The sequence below is a fragment of the Pelobates fuscus genome, chromosome 2, assembly GCF_036172605.1.
Source record: "Pelobates fuscus isolate aPelFus1 chromosome 2, aPelFus1.pri, whole genome shotgun sequence".
NCBI lineage: Eukaryota > Metazoa > Chordata > Amphibia > Anura > Pelobatidae > Pelobates > Pelobates fuscus.
The window spans coordinates 444,258,862-444,283,959 of NC_086318.1; positions in this window are offsets into that span (position 1 = coordinate 444,258,862).

Here is a 25,098-nt window from a genome sequence, read left to right on the forward strand (position 1 = left end):
ATCCGAACACCGATTTCGGATGGAACTAGTAGGAAACTCAATTATCTCCCAAGCAGAGGGGAGGGAACCTGTGGGCTGTACTATTCTGTTATTGGTTATTTTATGCCTCCCCCTGGGTGTGTCCTGTGTGTACTTTTGGTAATAAAAAGCAGGCTGGGTGTTCCAGACCTCAGACCTCTTCTGACCCTCAATACGTAGCCTTGTCTCGTTATTGGAGGGAACTGCTATATCACACCGGGGATTGCTATGCTCTGCATATTCCCCTGAGCTTTCAATCACTTAGCTCTTTTAAGAGCTTGTTCCTGTTACGCTCTCCTGGAGGAGAGGTCTTCCCCACACGGTCCTGGAGGACAGAAGCCGATCCAGGGTGGAAGGAAGACGGCGTGGCTCCAGTTAAGCTACGGCGGTTGTGGAGCCTGCGGTGGTTGTGGTGTCGTCTGCAGTGCTTGGAGTCCTCTGAGAGCGCTAGGAGCATCCATCAACGGAGGGTACTCGGTCGGAGTACACGGAGCTCCGTTACAATAGACATTTTTATACATTTCATACATTTGTGATTATTCTTTTTTTCCCTCTATATTCAAGTGACACTATAGTCACCAGAACCACAACGGCTAAACGTAGTAGTTTTTGTGTTTATAGCATGTCTCTGCAGGCTTTTTAAAGGACCACTCTAGGCACCCAGACCACTTCAGCTTAATGAATTGGTTTGGGTGCCAGGTCCAGCTGGGTTTAACCCTTTTTTATATAAACATAGCAGTTTCAGAGAAACTGCTATGTTTATATACGGGTTAAGCCAGCCTCTAAATCCTCTAGTGGCTTTCTCACTGACAGCCGCTAGAGGCGCTTGCGTGATTCTCACTGTGAAAATCCCAGTGAGAGCACGCAAGCGTCCATAAGAAAGCATTGTAAATGCTTTCCTATGCGGCCGGCTGAATGTGCGCGCAGCTCTTGCCGCGCATGCGCATTCAGACGAAAGGGAGGATCGGAGGCGGAGAGGAGGAGGAGAGCTCCCCGCCCGGCGCTGGAATAAAGGTAAGTTTTAACCCTTTCCTCTCCCCAGAGCCGGGCGGGAGGGGGTCCCTGAGGGTGGGGGCACCCTCAGGGCACTATAGTGCCAGGAAAACGAGTATGTTTTCCTGGCACTATAGTGGTCCTTTAATGTAAGCGCACTGCCTTTTCAGAAAAAGGCAGTATTTACATTACTGCCGAGGAATACCTTATCAGGCGACCACTAGAGGTGCTTCCTAGTCCAGCACTAGCATTCACGCTGTACACTCCTAATAGAAATGCATTGATTCAACGCATCTCTGTGAGGAGATGCTGATTGGTGCAGCGCAGTGTTTTGCCACGCATTGGGTTGGCTGATATATATTCAAACACTGTACATTCCTGTGGATTGTATTGATGAGGTGATCTGTAATACGCTCACAAACTGCACGTTCCTGTGAGTTATTTTGCTGTAGAGCTTGTGATACACTCACACACTGCACTTCCCCATGCATTTTATTGCTGAGGTGTTCTGTGATGTACTTGCACCTCACACATTACTGTCAGTTGTATTGCTGTGGAGCTATGCGATACACTGATATGCTTCACATTATATTATTTCACACACACACTTAAAATGTAACATTATTATTATTATTTTATTATTTACATAGCGCCATCAAATTCCGTAGCGCTGTACAACGGGATAAACAACTCCCAGTTTACTGAATAAGAATATACCCGGCGAGTAAGAATGCTATCCCCCCCAGATTTGTGGGGGTTCCTACGCCCATGCACTGCTTCCCAATTTCTCGAGTTGTAGAAGCTCTATTTCAATTGTGCAGAATAGGAACTCATTCATAGGCTGAAAGTATCATTCAATGAATGAGTAGGCTATAGTAGTTATGGAGGCAAGGAGGCACACTGTGCTAATGAAACAATAGGAGGGCCAACTCGTGCACTACAGCCACTGATGACTAGACTGATTAATTTCAATGCAAACTGCAATTTTTCTGAATGGACTGACATATTTTTTGGTTTGTCTGATTTAGTACCCTAATCAGTGTTCTGCCAAGCTGAACTAACATTACGGCAAAATTCAGGTAGCTCAAAAAATGTTCTTTTGAGAAAAAATGATTCTGCCAAGCCAAAGTTCTAACTTCAACATCAGCTGTTGAGTCCTATGATGCCCTATCACGTAAGTAAAAATACCCTGTTAACAAATAATGTAGACTAATTAAAGTGTCAAAAGTATTTATCGAAAATAATGCTGCTCTAAGTAATCCACAGAATTAGATCTATATGAAGCATATATTTGTTAATGCAAACCTTCTATTGCTGAATGATCATAAATTCATTTGATGTCTTAATAGGATGTCGTATGGTCTTTAGAAGTATGAGAATAGGAAGAAGAGGGAACAAAATAACAAGACCAGTACAGTATGGAAGCCTAAAGCAGCAGCAAAATATGGTGAAGACACTGGTGGAAGAAGACACACCAATTCTTAACTCTCACTGGTGGAAGAAGACACACCAGTTCTTACCTCGCACTGGTGGAAAAAGACTCACCAGTTCTTACCTGGCACTGGTGGAAGAAGACACACCAGTTCTTACCTCGCACTGGTGGAAGAAGACACACCAGTTCTTACCTCGCACTGGTGGAAGAAGACTCACCAGTTCTTACCTGGCACTGGTGGAAAAAGACTCACCAGTTCATACCTTGCACTGGTGGAAGAAGACACACCAGTTAATACCTCTCTCTGGTGGAAGAAGACAAACCAGTTGATATGACTAATAAACCTCAATTCTTCCTGAATTTCCTGTTCTACCACCACTTACCAGTGAATAAACACATGCACAACTCCATATTATGAAGGACTAACAAGCACAGCAGCCACCAACACATCCTCCAAGCTAGGCACATTTTCCGTCTGACCTCTACAATCCATTGACACAGATGTCAGTGTTCACTGTCCCTCAGCTTCCTGGAATGTATCCTTCCCCTACTGCAGCCTTGTGTCACGTACATAGAAACCCTCTATATAGAGTCGTAGACAGGCAGTGTTATTTTCTAAAGTGAGAATTGCCAGGTGAATTCAAAGTGTATTTCAAATGTATGACTCTCTTTAAGACAAGTGTTACGATTGCCTCCAGGCTAGCAGGAGGTTTGATCGCTTGGATGTCCTGGTTCCCGGGCTTGAAGAGTCGAATGGAGCGATACTCGGTAGAGACCTGTAAGTGTAGAATCTCCCCCTAGCTATGGTGCAGCTAGGATACCTTTTCCCCACACAAAACGAGTCGAGGCTGCGAATTGAGGGTCAAAATAAGAACTGAGGACTGGGGTGCCCAGCCTGCTTTTTATTGTAAATACACACAAAGGGGACACTCCCAAGGGGAGGCATAAAATACCCAATCACATATTGGGTTCAACCCACATGTCCCCTCCCCTCAGATAACCAAGTAACGCAATTATATTACACATACTTTTGTCCATATTCTGGATGTACCCTAAAACCAGGGGGTACACCCCTACATCCTGCATCGCTAGATAGATCTTGTTCGGGGGGCCAACATATCCAAAAACTGGCCCGTTCGGATGAGCGGTTCGGGAGTTAGGAGCTTCTACAGTTTGGACCGACCGCACGGACTTTCCAGCCGAAAATAGTTCCATACGTTTAGGCCTTGCGGTCGGTCTGTGTTCGGACGGTAAAACTCCACAACCCTTTACCTTCCGCAGTCATCCCTGGGTGTCGCTGTATTCTCCATGTGCAGGGCAAGTGCCTTACGGAACGGTGAATAGTTCGGTACGTCCAGCACTAAGTTATGTGATCCTGGAGGTCTCAGCGGTGTTCGCCTGTGTGTGTCTCCGTTTTTAGTTCCAGATGACCATGGGCAAACACCGCTGAATGTAGGTAAGATGGCCGCGAACACGTGCAAAGTCCCGAAATGGCGGCCACCTATAGGCTTACATAGCGGGTTCGTGCTGGACCATACGAGGACTGTAAATCAGTCAGAACAGTGTCCATAGCACCAAAAGTATGCAACAAAATAGGGCTTTCATAACAGGGGACAACAGTGATGTAACAACAAGTAAACTCGTTGATCCATACCGTTAGGGGACATAGGACATTCTTGAGGAAATTGTTAACTACTTCAAAGTTGCAGGTGAGATAGTGGGGCACATCAGATTATGGTGCGTCAATCAGTGAACTATAAAATATATACATAATGGTAAGTGCAAAAAGTAACCGACAGATGGAAAAATATAAACATATCATTTTGACTACCCCTTCATCTTTCCTTTGGTGTCAAGTATTAATCAGAGTAGATAATCCCAGGGCTCCGGTGACTTTTTGCATTGTCCTGTAGGATGTTTATGTTGAAAGAAAATCAAATTTCAAGTGTTGTTTTGCTGAATCTTCAAAATGACGTTCTTGCAATAATAGTATAAAATCTAGCCACATCCTAAATGGATTAAAATGAAATAACCCAGGCTGGCCTTTCATTCATTGAACTATGAATTGGCTTTCACTCCCTGAATATCAAGAGTTGTAAACTGATCAGATCTTAACTCCTACCCCACCAGCTTTGTGAATACACAGCATTTGTTTCACTTTGCATCTCAGTAAAAAAAAATCTAATTCTTCTATCATTCCCACAGCTCACTGGAGTGGTTATGGTGCCAGAAGTCCTATAGTGTCCCCCATTCTAAGTAGTCCATCCATTTTAGAATGACTTGACTTCTTACCCAGAGACGCTCCCTGCCTCCACTGCTAATAATGGAGAGCCAGAAGCTCTGTGTCTGAGCTACGCTCTGCAGTTCAGTTCTGAGCTCAGTGGATGAGAGTGATCAGCACTGCAGGTCTTCGCTTACTGTTTCCAGCTCTCTGTCTTTAGTATTAGATGGTTTAACTACCTACAATGGAGGAGGTGCAATGGTACTTATGGCATTATAACCAATACAGTGTACTGCAGTGCTTATGGTGCTTGGTAACATTCATGCATACAACACATCGGCAGTCATACGTTTTCTATTGAATTAAGCAAAGCTTTGTCTGCTGGTCATTATTGACAAAATAATATTTTGAAGGCTGTTTGTCTGCATCTTCCCTCTAAGTTCTCCTGTGGATAATCACAGAACTGTCATTTAATTTTGTAGTGGAGCTCCCTCTACTCCGGTTGGGTACCTCCGCCATGGATCACTTCCTAGCTGGAACCAGGGAAAATCTCGTGGCTTGACTGGGGTCCTCCTGGAGCCTCTCCGTCCTGGAACAGGATAGGGGACTAGCTCTATTACCTCGATTACCAAGCTGTGATCTTTCTGCTCTGCTCCCTTGCGTGCCGTTTACTGATGCCGTGGAAGCCGGAATATAACGTCATATTCTGGCTCCCAGCATCAGTAGACAGCCTGCGAGGGAGCAGAGAGATCACAGCTCCCTCGCCACCTCGGATGGGAAGTCGCCCGCATCACAGCGGTCCCAGGGACGGATCTACTCCAGCTCTCCAGGTAGGGAGGCTGGGTGGAAATGTTGTTAATACATTATTAAGTTGTGTTTGTGTGTATGTCTGTAAGTGTATGTGTGTGTCTGTGAGTGTGTGTGTCTGTGAGTGTGTGTGTCTGTTAAGGCAACGGTGTTTGTGTGTGTGTGTGTCAAATGTGAGAGTCTCTGATTGTGTGATTATCAGTGTGTCTGACAATGAGTGTCAGTGTGTGTCTGGCATTATAGTTTCCCATTAAAAGTAGTAGGAAAAGGTCTAGTTTAAAGAGGAAGAGGTGCGGCCTGGGCAGGAAGGGGTGGGGCAAATTTAGATAAGGGGGTGCGGAGCCCCTCCAACTATACAGCACTGTGCGGAGCCCCTCCAACTACACAACACTGTGCGGAGCCCCTCCAACTATACAGCACTGTGCGGAGCCCCTCCAATTACACAACACTGTGCGGAGCCCCTCCAAATACACAACACGGTGCAGAGCCCCTCCAAATACACAACACTGTGCGGAGCCCCTCCAAATACACAACACTGTGCGGAGCCCCTCCAACTACACAACACTGTGCGGAGCCCCTCCAACTATACAGCACTGTGCAGAGCCCCTCCAACTACACAACACTGTGCGGAGCCCCTCCAACTACACAACACTGTGCGGAGCCCCTCCAACTACACAACACTGTGCGGAGCCCCTCCAACTATACAGCACTGTGCGGAGCCCCTCCAACTACACAACACTGTGCGGAGCCCCTCCAACTATACAGCACTGTGCGGAGCCCCTCCAAATACACAACACGGTGCAGAGCCCCTCCTATTACACAACACTGTGCAGAGCCCCCTCCAACTACACAACACTGTGCGGAGCCCCCTCCAACTACACAACACTGTGCAGAGCCTCCTCCAACAACACAACACTGTGCAGAGCCCCTCCAAATACACAACACGGTGCGGAGCCCCTCCAACTACACAACACTGTGCAGAGCCCCCTCCAACTACACAACACTGTGCAGAGCCCCCTCCAACTACACAACACTGTGCGGAGCCCCCTCCAACTACACAACACTGTGCAGAGCCCCTCCAAATACACAACACGGTGCAGAGCCCCTCCAAATACACAACACAGTGCAGAGCCCCTCCAATTACACAACACTGTGCAGAGCCCCTCCAACTACACAACACGGTGCAGAGCCCCTCCTATTACACAACACTGTGCAGAGCCCCCTCCAACTACACAACACTGTGCAGAGCCCCCTCCAACTACACAACACTGTGCGGAGCCCCCTCCAACTACACAACACTGTGCAGAGCCTCCTCCAACAACACAACACTGTGCAGAGCCCCTCCAAATACACAACACGGTGCGGAGCCCCTCCAACTACACAACACTGTGCAGAGCCCCCTCCAACTACACAACACTGTGCAGAGCCCCTCCAATTACACAACACTGTGCAGAGCCCCTCCAATTACACAACACTGTGCAGAGCCCCTCCAAATACACAACACGGTGCAGAGCCCCTCCAAATACACAACACAGTGCAGAGCCCCTCCAATTACACAACACTGTGCAGAGCCCCTCCAACTACACAACACTGTGCGGAGCCCCTCCAACTACACAACACTGTGCAGAGCCCCTCCAAATACACAACACTGTGCGGAGCCCCTCCAAATACACAACACTGTGCGGAGCCCCTCCAAATACACAACACTGTGCAGAGCCTCCTCCAACAACACAACACTGTGCAGAGCCCCTCCAAATACACAACACGGTGCGGAGCCCCTCCAACTACACAACACTGTGCAGAGCCCCCTCCAACTACACAACACTGTGCGGAGCCCCCTCCAACTACACAACACTGTGCAGAGCCTCCTCCAACAACACAACACTGTGCAGAGCCCCTCCAAATACACAACACGGTGCGGAGCCCCTCCAACTACACAACACTGTGCAGAGCCCCCTCCAACTACACAACACTGTGCAGAGCCCCTCCAATTACACAACACTGTGCAGAGCCCCTCCAATTACACAACACTGTGCAGAGCCCCTCCAAATACACAACACGGTGCAGAGCCCCTCCAAATACACAACACAGTGCAGAGCCCCTCCAATTACACAACACTGTGCAGAGCCCCTCCAACTACACAACACTGTGCGGAGCCCCTCCAACTACACAACACTGTGCAGAGCCCCTCCAAATACACAACACTGTGCGGAGCCCCTCCAAATACACAACACTGTGCAGAGCCCCTCCAATTACACAGCACTGTGCAGAGCCCCTCCAATTACACAGCACTGTGCAGAGCCCCTCCAATTACACAACACTGTGCAGAGCCCCTCCAACTACACAACACTGTGCGGAGCCCCTCCAACTACACAACACTGTGCAGAGCCCCTCCAACTACACAACACTGTGCAGAGCCCCTCCAACTACACAACACTGTGCAGAGCCCCTCCAAGTACACAACACTGTGCAGAGCCCCTCCAACTACACAACATTGTGCAGAGCCCCTCCAATTACACAACACTGTGCAGAGCCCCCTCCAACTACACAACACTGTGGGGAGCCCCTCCAACTACACAACACTGTGCAGAGCCCCCTACAACTATACAGCACTGTGCAGAGCCCCCCCCCCACCAACTCTACAGCACTCTGCGAAGCCCCTCCAACTATACAGCACTGTGCGGAGCCCCTCCAACTATAAAACACTGTGCAGAGCCTCCTCCAACTACACAACACTGTGCGGAGCCCCTCCAACTACACAACACTGTGAGGAGCCCCTCCAACTATAATACACTGTGCAGAGCCCCTCCAACTATAAAACACTGTGCAGAGCCCCTCCAACGATAAAACACTGTGCGGAGCCCCTCCAACTATAAAACACTGTGCAGAGCCCCCAACCTATAGCACGCTGTATAGGGCACGCAGTATAGAGCACTGTGCAGAGCCCCCCAAGTGTAGAGCACTGTGCAGAGCCCCCCACCTATAGCACACTGTGCAGAGCCCCCCAGTATAGAGCACTGTGCAGAGCCCCCCACCTATAACACACTGTGCAGAGCCCCCCCAGTATAGAGCACTGTGCAGAGCCCCCCAAGTGTAGAGCACTGTGCAGAGCCCCCCAAGTATTGAGCACTGTGCAGAGCCAACCCAGTATAGAGCGCTGTGCAGAACCTTCCCAAGTATAGAGTGCTGTGCAGAGCCCCCCACTTATAGTGTACTGTGCAGAGCCCCCCACTTATAGTGTACTGTGCAGAGCCCCCCACTTATAGTGTACTGTGCAGAGCCCCCCACTTATAGTATACTGTGCAGAGCCCCCCACTTATAGTATACTGTGCAGAGCCCCCCACTTATAGTATACTGTGCAGAGCCCCCCCACTTATAGTGTACTGTGCAGAGCCCCCCACATAGTGTACTGTGCATAGCCCCCCACTTATAGCGCACTGTGCAGAGCCCCCCACCTATAGCGTACCATGCAGAGCCTCCACAACCTTGCAAAGCCCCCCCAGTATAGAGCACTGTGCAGAGCCCCCCAGTATAGAGTGCTGTGCAGAGCACTGTGCAGAGCCCTCCACCTATAGTGTACTGTGCAGAGACCCCCACCTATAGCACACTGGGCAGAGCCCCCCCCAGTTTAGAGCGCTGTGCAGAGCCCCCCACTTATAGCGTACTGTGCAGAGCCTCACCTATAGCGCACTGTGCAGAGCCCCCCACCTATAGCATACCTTGCAGAGCCGCCCCAGTATAAAGCACTGTGCAGAGCCCCCCAGTATAGAGCACTGTGCAGAGCCCCCCCCCAGTATAGAGCACTGTGCAGAGCCCCCCACCTATAGCATACCTTGCAGAGCCACCCCAGTATAAAGCACTGTGCAGAGCCCCCCAGTATAGAGCACTGTGCAGAGCCCCCCCAGTATAGAGCACTGTGCAGAGCCCCCCCCCCAGTATAGAGCACTGTGCAGAGCCCCCCCAGTATAGAGCACTGTGCAGAGTCCCCCCAAGTATAGAGTGCTGTGCAGAGTCCCCCCAAGTATAGAGTGCTGTGCAGAGCCCCCCACCTATAGCGTACTGTGCAGAGACCCTCACCTACAGCGCACTGGGCAGAGCCCCCCAGTACAGAGCACTGTGCAGAGCCCCCCATCATGTACAGAGCACTGTACAGAGCTCTTGATGGCGAATGTATTCTGTCTCTGTTTACAATCTGATTGTCACTCAGACGACGCTAAACTATCCCAACATATCTATTATCCATTACTCCGCTCACAGTCAGGATATGGATCACAATCCAGACAAAAACATCAACATACACAACGTATAGACGTAACAGGCGCGTGTCTCAATCTGTCCCCTCCACGAGGGCCGTCCAAGTCACTGGAGGGAAGGGTCTCATTGTTTACTCTCAGACAACGATCTGAACATTATCAGATTCCAGGCAACACAAACACATTCCCATGTAAATAGGGGGAGCTGGGATCAACCACAAATGGAACTGAAAACAAAAATATTGCTTTCCACTCTGCTAAATTTCACTGCGATTCTTGTCCTGCTGGGATTTCAAGTCACTGTTTGTATCATACAGTTACCGTGACTCTCAGAACACGTTACACTAAACAGACTATTCCCTCAGATCCGTTAAATATAGCTAATAAAAGATTTATTCACTAAACTGGGAGTACCAGGACTTAACAAGGAAACTGCAAAAATAATGTTATGATACATGTCCGGAGCCATAATCTTACAATCTGTTAAAATCTCTGTGTTGAAAATCATAGAAATCTTCATAAATCCATGCTACAATTATCATTTGTATAAATATATCTCTGTCTGTCCATCTATCTGTCTGTTCTCTATTGTAATTTCTAACATATGGTCATTTGTTTCTTAAATACTATTAAAAAGTATTAGTGATTTTATTTATATTTGTTTATTTTATTTTTTATCTATTTTTACATCATGAGCAACTTCCAAAAGAACATATTATTCTAATAACCAGTAAAACATTGTAAAATAAATTGCTTAGACTCTCTGCTCGCAGTTATCTGCAAGGAACCGGCACATATGTTTGGGAATGTATTTCCCCAAAATGACAGCAAAAAGTGAAAAATCAGAAATATGAGAAAAAGTGTCAGTGATTACAATGGGGAGATTTGGGGTGTAGTTTACTACCCTTTAGTCCCTTCTCCATCTACCCCAGTCTCCAACTATCAGTCTACTAATATCTGCAATCTGTCACCTTTTTGGCTACCGTAAATTTAGTTTCAAACGTTTATTCGTTCCTTTCATTTTTATTTTTATTGTGAAATTGCCAAATGCAATATTTTAATGTGACAAAGTGAGAATGAATTGAACGGCTGGGGATTAGACAATATCCCAACCACCTGGAATGCTATATTTCACAGTAATCTGTGAAATATAAAGAAATTAGCTGTTTTTTAGTTCAGGCCTCCATGTAAGCTGTGATCAGAATACACCTAATCAATAAATTAATCAATTCACAATATTTCCATAGTGTTACATACAGCGTAAATACCCATTTAATTAGAAGTACCTTCCTTCGGCAGAGATATAGAAATTCACCCAATACATAAAATAACCGTTCTTTTCTGTTTTTAAAGAAAAAATGAATCATTTTGCTGTGTTTTCCTGCGTTATTATAATTAGCTGTTTCCATTGTATGTTGCTATTGAGTAGTTTGTATATTGATACTTTAGCTGAACATTTTATATTTCCAAACTGTAACCAGTGTCTATCTCTATACCATACTATGTAACCAGTGTCTATCTCTATACCATACTATATAACCAGTGTCTATCTCTATACCATACTATGTAACCAGTGTCTATCTCTATACCATACTATATAACCAGTGTCTGTCTCTATACCATACTATATAACCAGTGTCTGTCTCTATACCATACTATGTAACCAGTGTCTATCTCTATACCATACTATATAACCAGTGTCTATCTCTATACCATACTATATAACCAGTGTCTATCTCTATACCATACTATATAACCAGTGTCTATCTCTATACCATACTATATAACCAGTGTCTATCTCTATCCCATACTATATAACCAGTGTCTATCTCTATCCCATACTATGTAACCAGTGTCTATCTCTATACCATACTATATAACCAGTGTCTATCTCTATCCCATACTATATAACCAGTGTCTATCTCTATCCCATACTATGTAACCAGTGTCTATCTCTATACCATACTATGTAACCAGTGACTATCTCTATACCATACTATATAACCAGTGTCTATCTCTATCCCATACTATATAACCAGTGTCTATCTCTATCCCATACTATATAACCAGTGTCTATCTCTATCCCATACTATATAACCAGTGTCTATCTCTATACCATACTATGTAACCAGTGTCTATCTCTATACCATACTATGCAACCAGTGTCTATCTCTATACCATACTATATAACCAGTGTCTATCTCTATACCATACTATATAACCAGTGTCTATCTCTATACCATACTATGTAACCAGTGTCTATCTCTATCCCATACTATATAGCCAGTGTCTATCTCTATACCATACTATATAACCTGTGTCTATCTCTATCCCATACTATATAACCAGTGTCTATCTCTATCCCATACTATATAACCAGTGTCTATCTCTATCCCATACTATATAACCAGTGTCTATCTCTATACCATACTATATAACCAGTGTCTATCTCTATCCCATACTATATAACCAGTGTCTATCTCTATACCATACTATGTAACCAGTGTCTATCTCTATACCATACTATATAACCAGTGTCTATCTCTATACCATACTATATAACCAGTGTCTATCTCTATACCATACTATGTAACCAGTGTCTATCTCTATCCCATACTATATAGCCAGTGTCTATCTCTATACCATACTATATAACCTGTGTCTATCTCTATACCATACTATATAACCAGTGTCTATCTCTATCCCATACTATATAACCAGTGTCTATCTCTATCCCATACTATATAACCAGTGTCTCTCTATCCCATACTATGTAACCAGTGTCTATCTCTATACCATACTATGTAACCAGTGTCTATCTCTATACCATACTATATAACCAGTGTCTATCTCTATACCATACTATATAACCAGTGTCTATCTCTATCCCATACTATATAACCAGTGTCTATCTCTATCCCATACTATATAACCAGTGTCTATCTCTATACCATACTATATAACCAGTGTCTATCTCTATGCCATACTATGTAACCAGTGTCTATCTCTATACCATACTATATAACCAGTGTCTATCTCTATACCATACTATATAACCAGTGTCTATCTCTATACCATACTATGTAACCAGTGTCTATCTCTATCCCATACTATATAACCAGTGTCTATCTCTATACCATACTATGTAACCAGTGTCTATCTCTATACCATACTATGTAACCAGTGTCTCTCTCTATACCATACTATATAACCAGTGTCTCTCTCTATACCATACTATATAACCAGTGTCTCTCTCTATACCATACTATATAACCAGTGTCTATCTCTATACCATACTATATAACCAGTGTCTAGCTCTATACCATACTATGTAACCAGTGTCTATCTATACCATACTATGTAACCAGTGTCTATCTCTATACCATACTATGTAACCAGTGTCTATCTCTATCCCATACTATATAACCAGTGTCTATCTCTATCCCATACTATGTAACCAGTGTCTATCTCTATCCCATACTATATAACCAGTGTCTATCTCTATCCCATACTATATAACCAGTGTCTATCTCTATCCCATACTATATAACCAGTGTCTATCTCTATCCCATACTATGTAACCAGTGTCTATCTCTATACCATACTATGTAACCAGTGTCTATCTCTATACCATACTATGTAACCAGTGTCTATCTCTATCCCATACTATATAACCAGTGTCTATCTCTATCCCATACTATATAACCAGTGTCTATCTCTATCCCATACTATATAACCAGTGTCTATCTCTATCCCATACTATATAACCAGTGTCTATCTCTATCCCATACTATATAACCAGTGTCTATCTCTATCCCATACTATATAACCAGTGTCTATCTCTATCCCATACTATATAACCAGTGTCTATCTCTATCCCATAATATGTAACCAGTGTCTATCTCTATCCCATACTATATAACCAGTGTCTATCTCTATCCCATACTATATAACCAGTGTCTATCTCTATCCCATACTATATAACCAGTGTCTATCTCTATCCCATACTATATAACCAGTGTCTATCTATACCATACTATATAACCAGTGTCTATCTCTATACCATACTATATAACCAGTGTCTATCTCTATACCATACTATATAACCAGTGTCTATCTCTATACCATACTATGTAACCAGTGTCTATCTATACCATACTATATAACCAGTGTCTATCTCTATACCATACTATATAACCAGTGTCTATCTCAGGACCAGTGCTAGGATTTTTAGTTACACAGGCGAAGATACATTTTGGTGCCCCCCACCCTCGTTTAAAATAAGGTTCATAGAAACACAGAAATAATCATACAGAGACATACAGACACAGACAGAGACATACATGCAGGCATATAGACATACATACAGAGGCATACCGTCATACAGACACATACATACATAGACAGACATACAGAAACATACATACAGAGACATCCAGGCATACAGACACATACATACATACAGGCATACAAAGACATACACGCATACAGAGACATACCGTCATACAGACACATACATATATACAGGTATACAGAGACATACAGGCATACAGACACATACGTACAAAGACATACAGGCATACAGACACATACATTTGTACATACAGAGACATACAGGCATACGGACACATACATTTGTACATACAGAGACATACAGGCATACGGACACATACATTTGTACATACAGAGACATACAGGCATACAGAAACATACAGACACATACATGCATTCAGAAACATGCATACAAAGACACACAGGCATACAGAGACCTACATACATACATACATACATACAGAGACATACACAATTACATACTAGTTCAATCTTGTCCCCTGGATGCATGCTGTCTGGCTCCTTGGAGTCCTGTCCTGCAGCCCAGCCCCATCACAGGGCGCCAGCCGCGCTGTGTGGTACACAGGGAGCAGGGATATGATGTCATTCATATCCTCGCCCCCTCCAACACATGGCGGCGGGCACCTGGTCGCAGGGGTTGCAGGGCTGTGACCCCTGCGACCGCGGTATGTACGCCAGTGCATGCAGATGCACACACAATTAAAGGACCACTACAGACACCCAGATCACATCAGCTCAATGAAGTGGTCTGGGTGTCAGGTCCCTCTAGTTTTAACCCTGCAGCAGAAAACATAACAGTTTCAGAGAAACTGCTATGTTTCACCGAGGGTTAATCCAGCCTCTAGTGGATGTCTCACTGACAGCCGCTAGAGGAGCTTCCGCTATTCTAAAACACTGAACGTCCATAGGAAAGCATTGAGTAATGCTTTCCAATGGGCGGTTTGAATGCGTGCGCGGCAAGAGCATTCGGAGCTGAGAGGCGGAGGGATCCCCAGCGCCAAGGGAGTCCGGCGCTAGAGAAAGGTAAGTGCTGAAGACACACACACACTCTCACGAACAGATGCATACACACCAGCTAACAGACACACACATTTACTGACAGACACACTCAGCGACAGACATACATACACACTCACTTACAAAACATACACTCTCACTGACAAACACACACTCACTAACAGACATCAAACAGACTCACTAATACACAAACAAACACACTCAGTAAGAGACACACAGTAACACACTTACTGACACTCACTAGCAGACACACTCACTGACACTCACTAGCAGACACACTCACTGACACTCACTAGCAGACACACTCACTGACACTCACTAGCAGACACACTCACTGACACTCACTAGCAGACACACTCACTGACACTCACTAGCAAACACACACACTGACACTCACTAGCAGACACACACACTGACACTCACTAGCAGACACACACACTGACACTCACTAGCAGACACACACTCACACTAACACATGTTTTTTTTTTAATTTAATCCCTCAGCCTCCTTACCTTTTTGGAGTGCTGAAGGGATTCCCTGGGGTCCAGTGGTGCTGCTGGGCTCCTGGGCTCCTTGGCTGGCTGGCTCCCTCCCTGGCTGGCTCCCTCCCTCCCTGGCTGGCTGGCTCCCGGGCGGGCGCGAGGGAGCACTCTCCCATGTGTGCTTCCTCTTCAGCTCCCTCACGCACCGCGTAGGGATGCCGGCGCCGGAAGATGACGTCATCTTCCGGCTCCGGTATCAGTATGCGGCGCGCGAGGGAGCTGAAGAGGAAGCACACATGGGAGAGTGCTCCCTCGCGCGCCCGCAGAACCGGGCGCTCGGCCACGCTACAACAGGTCGTCGGTTGGAGGGGAGCGCAGTGCGCTTCCCTCCTTCCGGTCAGCCTGATTTTGCGCTCCCAGGGCCGGTGCGCCCTAAGGCGGCCGCCTGGGCCGCCTTATGGTAGCGCCGGCCCTGGTCTATCTCTATACCATACTGTATAACCAGTGTCTATCTCTATGCCATACTATATAACCAGTGTCTATCTCTATACCATACTGTATAACCAGTGTCTATCTCTATACCATACTATATAACCAGTGTCTATCTCTATACAATATTATATAACCAGTGTCTATCTCTATGCCATATTATATAACCAGTGTCTATCTCTATGCCATACTATATAATGTAGAGACATGTTTCGTTACAATATTTATTGCTTTTGATCATTAATATGCCTTTTGGGTGCATATTGGAAATTAAGTTGTTTAAACAGTTATTATATTATATATCTGGACATATTATACTACGTTTTATTTTTTGAACATGATGTGGCATTCTTCACTGGAATTCAGCAAATCTGAGAGTTAGTGTCTTCACTGAGTCACTGTCGTTGCTTGAAGCACAACACATTTTATCTCCACCGTCATGTTGAGTTTAGCTCATATTGGGGGTCTGTGTTAGGGGTCCTTGTTAGTTGTTTGCAAATCCTGACTTGAATCATTAATGTGACATTGCCCATGGGAGTAAATGGATTCCCACAGTGGTAAAAGAGAGGGCGAGTCGAGGCACTTGTCCATTCAGTGTGACAGATGTGCATCACCCCCAGTCTATCACAATTCTAAACATATTATCATGGTGTCAGCACAGGGATCAGCACCAGCCCTTCCCGATCAATCACATTTATATTGAGCTATGACATGGCATCCACCCTGATGTTTAGAATGGCTAAAGGATCCTGCAGGGTCTAGCAAGATATTATAGATAAGAAATTATACATTCTAAATTAAACAGAATGTGCAATAAAGGACATTTAAACATAAGATCTCTCTTTACAGGAAGTGTTTAGGAAGGCTGTGTAAGTCACATGCAGGGAGGTGTGCCTGGGGGTGCATGAACAAAGTGATTTAACTCCTTAATGGCAGAGAATTGAGCTGTGAGACTGCAGAGACATGATCTATACACTAAAATTGCTTCATTAAGCTAAAGTTGTTTTGGTGACTATAGTGTCCCTTTAACTTCTAAATGTAGAATGTAAGACTAATTTCCTTTGGCCCTAGCCAATTTCTAACCCTACCTACACCTGTGTTACAGATACCCAACCCTAACGTTCCCACAAACCTATCCTTACCCATGCTGGCCTCTAAGCTCCCCTCTCACTGGTGGCATTGTGAAGGTTGCCATTAACCACATGAATCTAGTAAATCACTGAAGCATCAATCTTAATCCAGATCAGATTAAACAAAACCTGTGCAGGAATTGTAATCAGTAGAGCAGTGATGGCTACGCTCACGTGTTTATGATCATTTCCCAATGATGCTTAATTAGTGGGCTATTTTTCCAGCTAGGCTATATTGGTCTACAATGTGAGGATTCGGTTTCCACGATCTCCACTTTACTGAATAGCTTTATGGCGATTAAAAGCCCATTGCACAGTAAGTCCAGTACGGGCGGCTGAAATGGGAACTTTGTTACGGAATATGAAACGTTTACATAACTTGACTGGAGCATGGAGTGTCTTTTAAATATGAACCCATGAACTTCAATTGACTGCAGAGATTACATCAATTATGACCAAATGTGATCTCTCATCGTTATCAGATTGTCCCCAGGAGAGCCTTACTGCTTGCAGAGTCACTGGCCATTAATACAAATTATAGCGTTCAGCAGAGCGTAAGGAAATACCACCATTAAAAAGGCCATTCGGGACAAGGGAAATCACAATATTTTCATGCCAGTGAAGTACTCGGAGACCTCACAACTCACAGACTCTGCACACACACAAAGGGCTCTGAACACATGGGAAGCTCTGCAGTGAAAATTATTTTCAGATACAATCACCAATACATAAACCCAATGTGCTCTGCATGCAGAGAGTTTTATGATGTATAGTAAATAGCTGCACTATCAACTAACGTCTATCACTATAAACCGTGTACGTGTAACGTCTATCACTATAAACCATCTACATGTAACGTCTATCACTAAAAACCATGTGCATGTAACGTCTATCACTATAAACCATCTACATGTAACGTCTATCACTATAAACCCTGTACGTGTAACGTCTATCACTATAAACCATCTACATGTAACGTCTATCACTAAAAACCATGTGCATGTAACGTCTATCACTATAAACCATCTACATGTAACGTCTATCACTATAAACCGTGTACGTGTAACGTCTATCACTATAAACCATGTGCATGTAACGTCTATCACTATAAACCATGTACGTGTAACGTCTATCCCTATAACCATCTACATGTAACGTCTATCACTAAAAACCATGTGCATGTAACGTCTATCACTATAAACCGTGTACGTGTAACGTCTATCCCTATAACCATCTACATGTAACGTCTATCACTAAAAACCATGTGCATGTAACGTCTATCACTATAAACCGTGTACGTGTAACGTCTATCATTATAAACCGTGTACTATGTGTAAATTAAAGGGGATTAAAAAGATTACACATTAGAGTTTACTCCTAAAATTATGGACTTTCCCCATACAATAAAAAAATGTCTTTCTCCTCCTCTGGCTGAGATCATTCAGCTTCTCCACAGGTAAGAATTTGGGGGGGGGCTAGTGTGCTTGAGTGTCAATTACTGCGCTGTTAATTGAAATGTAGTGAATTTACTAAGTAAATGCAAAGGTTGGGCCATCTGACTCCACAAACCCCTAGAACTCTTTATTGGGAAATGAAGCCCTCGATGTGTAGAGTACGGTGGGCAGAGGAATACCTAGAACTCTTTATTGGGAGATAAAGCCCTCAATGTGTATGGTGGGCAGAGGAACCATTAGAACGCTTTATTGTGAGATGACGCCCTCAATGTGTATGTGTCCAACCTGAGGTTGGAGTTTGTAGCGCAGATATGGATGTTCACCCTTGCAAATAAATACAGTCCAAGGTGATCAGGTAAGAAACCACCATGACTGTGAATCTGTGCACAGGGACTATGCATGCAGGAAAGGTGCTCCAATTCGCAGTACAGACAAGGACACAAGAAGGAGGACAATCGAGGATAAGCCAAAGTCAGAGGTCAGGATAAACGAGGAGGGAAACCAAGGTCAGGAACCGGGGTCAATCTGGAGAACAAGTTCAGGAGACAAAACAGGAACAACACATGATCGACAGAATCAAAGAACTGACAAAGTCCTCAGAGAGAGGAAGGTTTAAATGCACCTGGGCGATCTACCTCAGGTGAAGCACAGGCAATAGCCACAGATTAAGCCCAGCCCCCTAGTGCTGCAGACATGGCCAGGTATAACAAGGATAGAACTGTTCCAAAGAACAGAATCTGTTGTGGCTTCGAGGCAGTATAGCAGACCCAGGACATGAAGGACCCAGGTTCAAATACTCTTTTTGGCACCTGTGGGGCATCCACGCCTAACCGCCTGGATGTCACAGGTATTACCTTGACAGAACCCCCCCTTCAAGAATGCCCTCCGGGCGTGAACAGGCTCTTTAGAGTGACAGTGCACCACATTGTCGGGTTCACCATCACTAAGTTAGTCCTTGTAATTGAAGTCTCCAGAGCGGAGTCCCTTGACAGCATGGGGCTCCATACTAGCAGCTTCTGGTACCACTGGAGAGAGGTCTTCGATGATCCGGGTACAGATTACCTTTGCAGGAGTGGAGTTTGTGGCTTGCAACACAATCTCGATCATTGCTAAATCCTTTTTTTGAACTATGGTACTATTAGAGGCATAGGTACTTTCCGAAGGTAATTCTTCTTTGAGCTGGCAGGAAGAAGATATGGTATTAACAGAAGTATCTTCAGGAGGAGGTACATATGTCTCAGGAACAGAAGGTAGAGACTTCTCAGGGGTAGGTGCATATGTCTCAGGAGGAGGTTCATGTGTCTTAGGAGCAGAGGGTAGAGACTTCTCAGGGGTACTGGTTATATTGATTGCCATAGTCTGGGTGCCCTTTGTGTCACGGAACATGGACAGGCTAGACAGCAACCTTGGCTGTTTCCAGGATTTGTTGCAGGGATGACAGGATGAGTCCGTATGGTACCCAATAGAAGAGCCTTAGGTCTAGGTGGACGGACGAGTAGGGCAGAGGGAGAGAAAATGCCCTCTTTCTCCACAGTATAAACAAAGACCACAACCTCTCCTTCTGTCTCTTTCCTCGGAAGACAACATGGTGCGGATGACACCGATCTCCATAGGTTCCTTTTTGTCCATTGGAGTCTCAAGGTTTATTGGGTAGTGTCGGGGTGACAAGACAGGTCCTTGAAAGTAGGCTTACGATGTAAGTAGATAGAATCGTTATACTCATATAAGTCTCTCTTCTCTTGGTACCCTAGACCTGCGGGAATTTGGAGCAGGTTATGGAGCAGCTTTTTTGGAAGCAGAACACTGTGAGTATTGTAGCGGAGAGCCGATCTTGCACAGCTATTCTCCACTAGAGATTCCAGTGAGGCTCAGGAACAAGGTGATGTTAAGTCCATAGGCAAGGTTTCCAGCAGGTAAAGTAATACAGCAGTATCCCCATCGCAATCCCAATAACTGGACGACACACAGTTTCAGGAGTAGACTGACAAGCTTTATTCCACAGTTCCTTATAAAGCCCTCTCCCATGCAAGGGAGGAGGTTCTATCACTTAAGACATTATCCAATCTCTAAGTAGTAACCTCCCACAGATCTCCTCCCCTCCTCTAGCATCATAATCCCCTTATTGTGTACACAGTTTTCCCCGAGTTTTGGATGTACCCTAAATACTTGGGGTACATCCACAAATCCAACATCCCCAGATAGCTCTATTCTGGGGGACCAACATACTTAAAAATTAGCCCATTCGGATGAATGGTTCGTGAGATATGGGGTTCCAAAGATTTGACCGACCGCATGGGTAAAGTATCCGAAAACAGTTCCATGCATTTTGGCCCTGCGGTCGGTCACAAACAAGGGAATGAAAACAGGCGAATTGCCTGTGTTATAGAGCCTGGAGAGGGTTTGAATGAATTCCCTTGTTTATGGGGCTCTTTCTACCGAACGGCGGGTCATTCGGTAGTTTCCATACGAATTTCTGGAAGTATGGAGGTCTCAGCGGTGTTTGCCTAGTCAAGTGTCCGATTTTAGTTCCAGACACTCGACGGCAAAACACCGCTGTTCGGTAGTTTAAGATGGCCGCCGCCACGTGTTTGTTTCCCGAATGGCGGCCACCCAGAGGACAAAGACCACACTGCACTGATTGCCAATTACCTGTTTGCAACATTGTTGCAAACGGTAATTGGAGGCACACTCATTCCTGGGTGGTCTGGTTGTTCGGTAGTTTCACTCAATATACTGAATGGAGTGATTCTACCGAACAACTAGAGGAATACAATTCTTTACATACATTTAACTGTCATTATACCCGGATACCATGCTTTCTATACATGTACATACACATTAAACCAGCCATATGACCAAATACACTTATTCTCATACATGTCGTGGGACAGCCCGGTACCAATCCGCTACAAGTATAATGCGATAATTAACGACTCCCATGTGTCCAAGGCAGCATCTCTTTTTTGTAGCGTCTGATATGCCCATGCCTTAATCTCTCCGGAAAGTAAATTAATAGTGGTACGGACCTTGACAAAGTTGCTGTAATAGGTCCTGGGCTTAAAGGGACACTCTAGGCACCCAGACCACTTCTGCTCATTGGAGTGGTCTGGGTGCCAACTCCCACTACTCTTAACCCTGCAAGTGTAATTATTGCAGTTTTTTATAAACTGCAATAATTACATTGCAGGGTTAACTCCACCTCTAGTGGCTGTCTATTAGATAGCCACTAGAGGTCACTTCCTGGGTTCTAGCACAGGAAACCTGTGCTAGAGCATCTCTGGACATCCTCACGCTGTGTGAGGACCTCCAGCGTCACTCAAAACCCCATAGGAAAGCATTGAAATGATTTTTCAATGCTTTCCTATGGGGAAACGTAATGCGCATGCGCGGTATTGCCACGCATGCGCAGTAGGTCCCCTCGGCCGGTGGGCGAGATCAGTCTCGCCCAGCGGCTGACGCAATGAAGAGGAGGAGCATCGCGGAGGCAGAGACAGCGACGAGGGACATCGCCGCTGCCTCAGGTAAGTCACTGAAGGGGTTTCCACCCCTTCAGTAACCGGGGATTGGGGTGGGAGGGAGAGGGACCCTCCAGTGCCAGGAAAACGGATCGTTTTCCTGGCACTGGAGTTTCCCTTTAAGGGCAAACAGGAGTTTGCAATCCATTTTGTATGCTGTGAAGAAGGAACGGGAATTTTCAAGCCTTTCAGGCATCAATACATAGGGCTCAGGATACGCAGTTTCCTGGGTTGGGTGTACCGTGTCTTTAAATGCCAATACATTCTTCTGCACCTCCAGAACAGTCTGCGACAGGTCGGTCACGTGCTGAGCAAGGGAGGTGAGCAGCTTACACATGTCTGAGGACTCCATGATAGTCAGTTCTTTTGCCAGTGTTCTTACCTGAGGTTGGAGTTTGTAGCGCAGATATGTGTGCTCACCCTTGCAGATAAACACAGTCCAAGGTGATCGGGCAAGAAAACACCAGGACTGTGAATCTGTGCATGGGGGCTGTGCAGGAAAGGTGCTCCAATTCGCAGTACAGACAACGACACAAGCAGGAGGATAATTGAGGATAAGCCATAGTCAGAGGATGCCAGAGGTCAGGATAAACGAGGAGGGAAGCCAAGGTCAGGAGCCGGGGTCAACAAGTTCAGGAGACAAAATAGGAACAACGCATGATCACCAGAATCAAAGAACTGACAAAGCCCTCAGAGAGAGGCAGGTTTAAATACACGGTTGATGAGTGATCTGCCTCAGGTGAAGCACAGGCAATCGCTACAGATGAAGCCCAGCCCCCTAGTGCTGCAGACATGGCCTGGCATAACGAGCATAGAACCTTTCAAAAGAACAGAATCTGCTGTGGCTTAGAGGCAGTATAGCAGGCCCAGGACATGAAGAACCCAGGTTCAAATACTCTTTTTGGCACCTGTGGGGCGGCCACACCTAGCCGTCTGGATGTCACGGGGATTACCCTGACAGTATGGTAGGCTGAGGAACCCCTAGAACTCTTTATCGAGAGATTAAGCCCTGAATGTGTATGGTAGGCAGAGGAACCCCTAGAACTCTTTATTGGGAGCTGAAGCCCTCAATGTGCACAGTGAGCAGAGGAACCCCTAGAACTCTTTATTGGGAGATGAAGCCCTCAATGTGTACGGTAGGCAGAGAAACCCCTAGATTTCTTGTGCCTTCCTTAACACGCATCTTCAACTGCTCTCTTTCCTCTGGCACTGTGCCTGCTGTCCTTAAACATGCTACTGTAGTACCCATCTTAAAAAAAAACATGTCTCGACCCATCCTCCCCTTCTAACTATCATCCTATATCCCTGCTCCCTTTTTACTCAAATCTTTTTGAAAGACTAGTCTTTACCTTTCTGGCCTGCTTCCTCAACTCCAACTCTCTCCTTGACACTCTTCAGTCCGGCTTCCACCCCTCCACTCTACTGAGACTGCCCTCATTAAAGTCACTAAGGACATTATCACAGCTAAATCCAAAGGTCACTACTCCATACTAATTCTTCTTGACCTCTCTGCTGCCTTTGACACCGTTGATCATGTTCTCCTTCTCCAAACTCTTCAATCACTCGGTCTCTGTGACTCTGTACTTTCATGGTTTTCCTCCTATCTCACCCAACGCTCATTCAGTGTCTCCTTACTAATGATACCTCCACCCTTCATCCTGTCTCAGTTGGTGTCACCCAAGGCCCTTCTATTTTCTCTTTATATCTCTTGGCAAACTTATCACTGTAACGGCTACCCAAGTAGTGAGAGGGTATCAGCCATTGGAGACGTTCTTTTTCCGGGCAAGTTGCTGTGAGTAGTGGAGTTGCTTATTCCCATCCACGAGATCTAAGAGAAGAGTCAGGCATTGTAACGGCTATCCAGGTAGAGAGAGGGTATCTGCCGTTGAAGACGTCCTTTTTCCCTGCAAGCTGCTGTGGAGAAGTAAGCTGATGTAATCCCATCCACGATATCCAGAGCGAGAGTCAGGTTCAGCTGTAACAGGAGCAGAATAACATCCCCAAATAATCCCCTTCCAAGAACGAGACGAGGCTACGTTTTGAAGGGTCAAGATGAACTGAGGACTGGAACACCCAGCCTGCTTTTTATTAGGAAAAGGCACACACAGGACACTCCCAGGGGGAGGATGAAAACAACCAATTACACCCACATCTCCTCCCCTCAGATAAACACATAACACAATTATAACGTACAATATTTTACCCCAGTTCTGGATGTACCCCAAAAACAGGGGGTACACCTTTAAGTCCAGCACCGCTTGAAAGGTCTTGGTTAGGGGAACAATCTGTCCAAATTTCAGCCCATTCGGTTGTGGGGTTCGGGAGTTATGGATGTTTGAAGTTTTGACCGACTGCACGGATTTTCTAGCCGAAAAGAGTTCCACAAGTTTTGACCCTGCAGTCGGTCTCCGTTCGCCTGTTAGAACTATACGAAATTCTTATCATCCACAACTATCTCCGAGTTCACTGGATTCCCCATAGCTGATTAAGTGTAACTACCGAATGGCCCGTCGTTCGGTAGTTCCAGCACAAATTTCTGGGCGCATGGAGGTCTCAGCGGTGTTCGCCTGTTTGTGTATCCGTTTTTAGTTCCATGCGTTCACAGGCAAACACCGCTGTTCGCACGCAAGATGGCCGCGAACACGTGCAAAAGTCCCGAAATGGCGGCCACCTATATGTTATACACGGAGTTCGTGTGAAATGATGCGAACGGCTGGAAACAGGCTGGAAAGGTAAAACATCCTTTTTTAATAGATCAAATCAGTCCGGTGTTCGGTAGAAATCTGCCGAAAAGTAACGAATTAAATTACCGAACAGATGCTTTATCCGGCATTTCACTGTTTTATTCCACAGGGCTTTGGTGATGGTGAAGTTCTGTTACACTGCTCCCCTTTTGTGGAACACCCCGGCAGACCCGGATTGATCCTTTTCGGG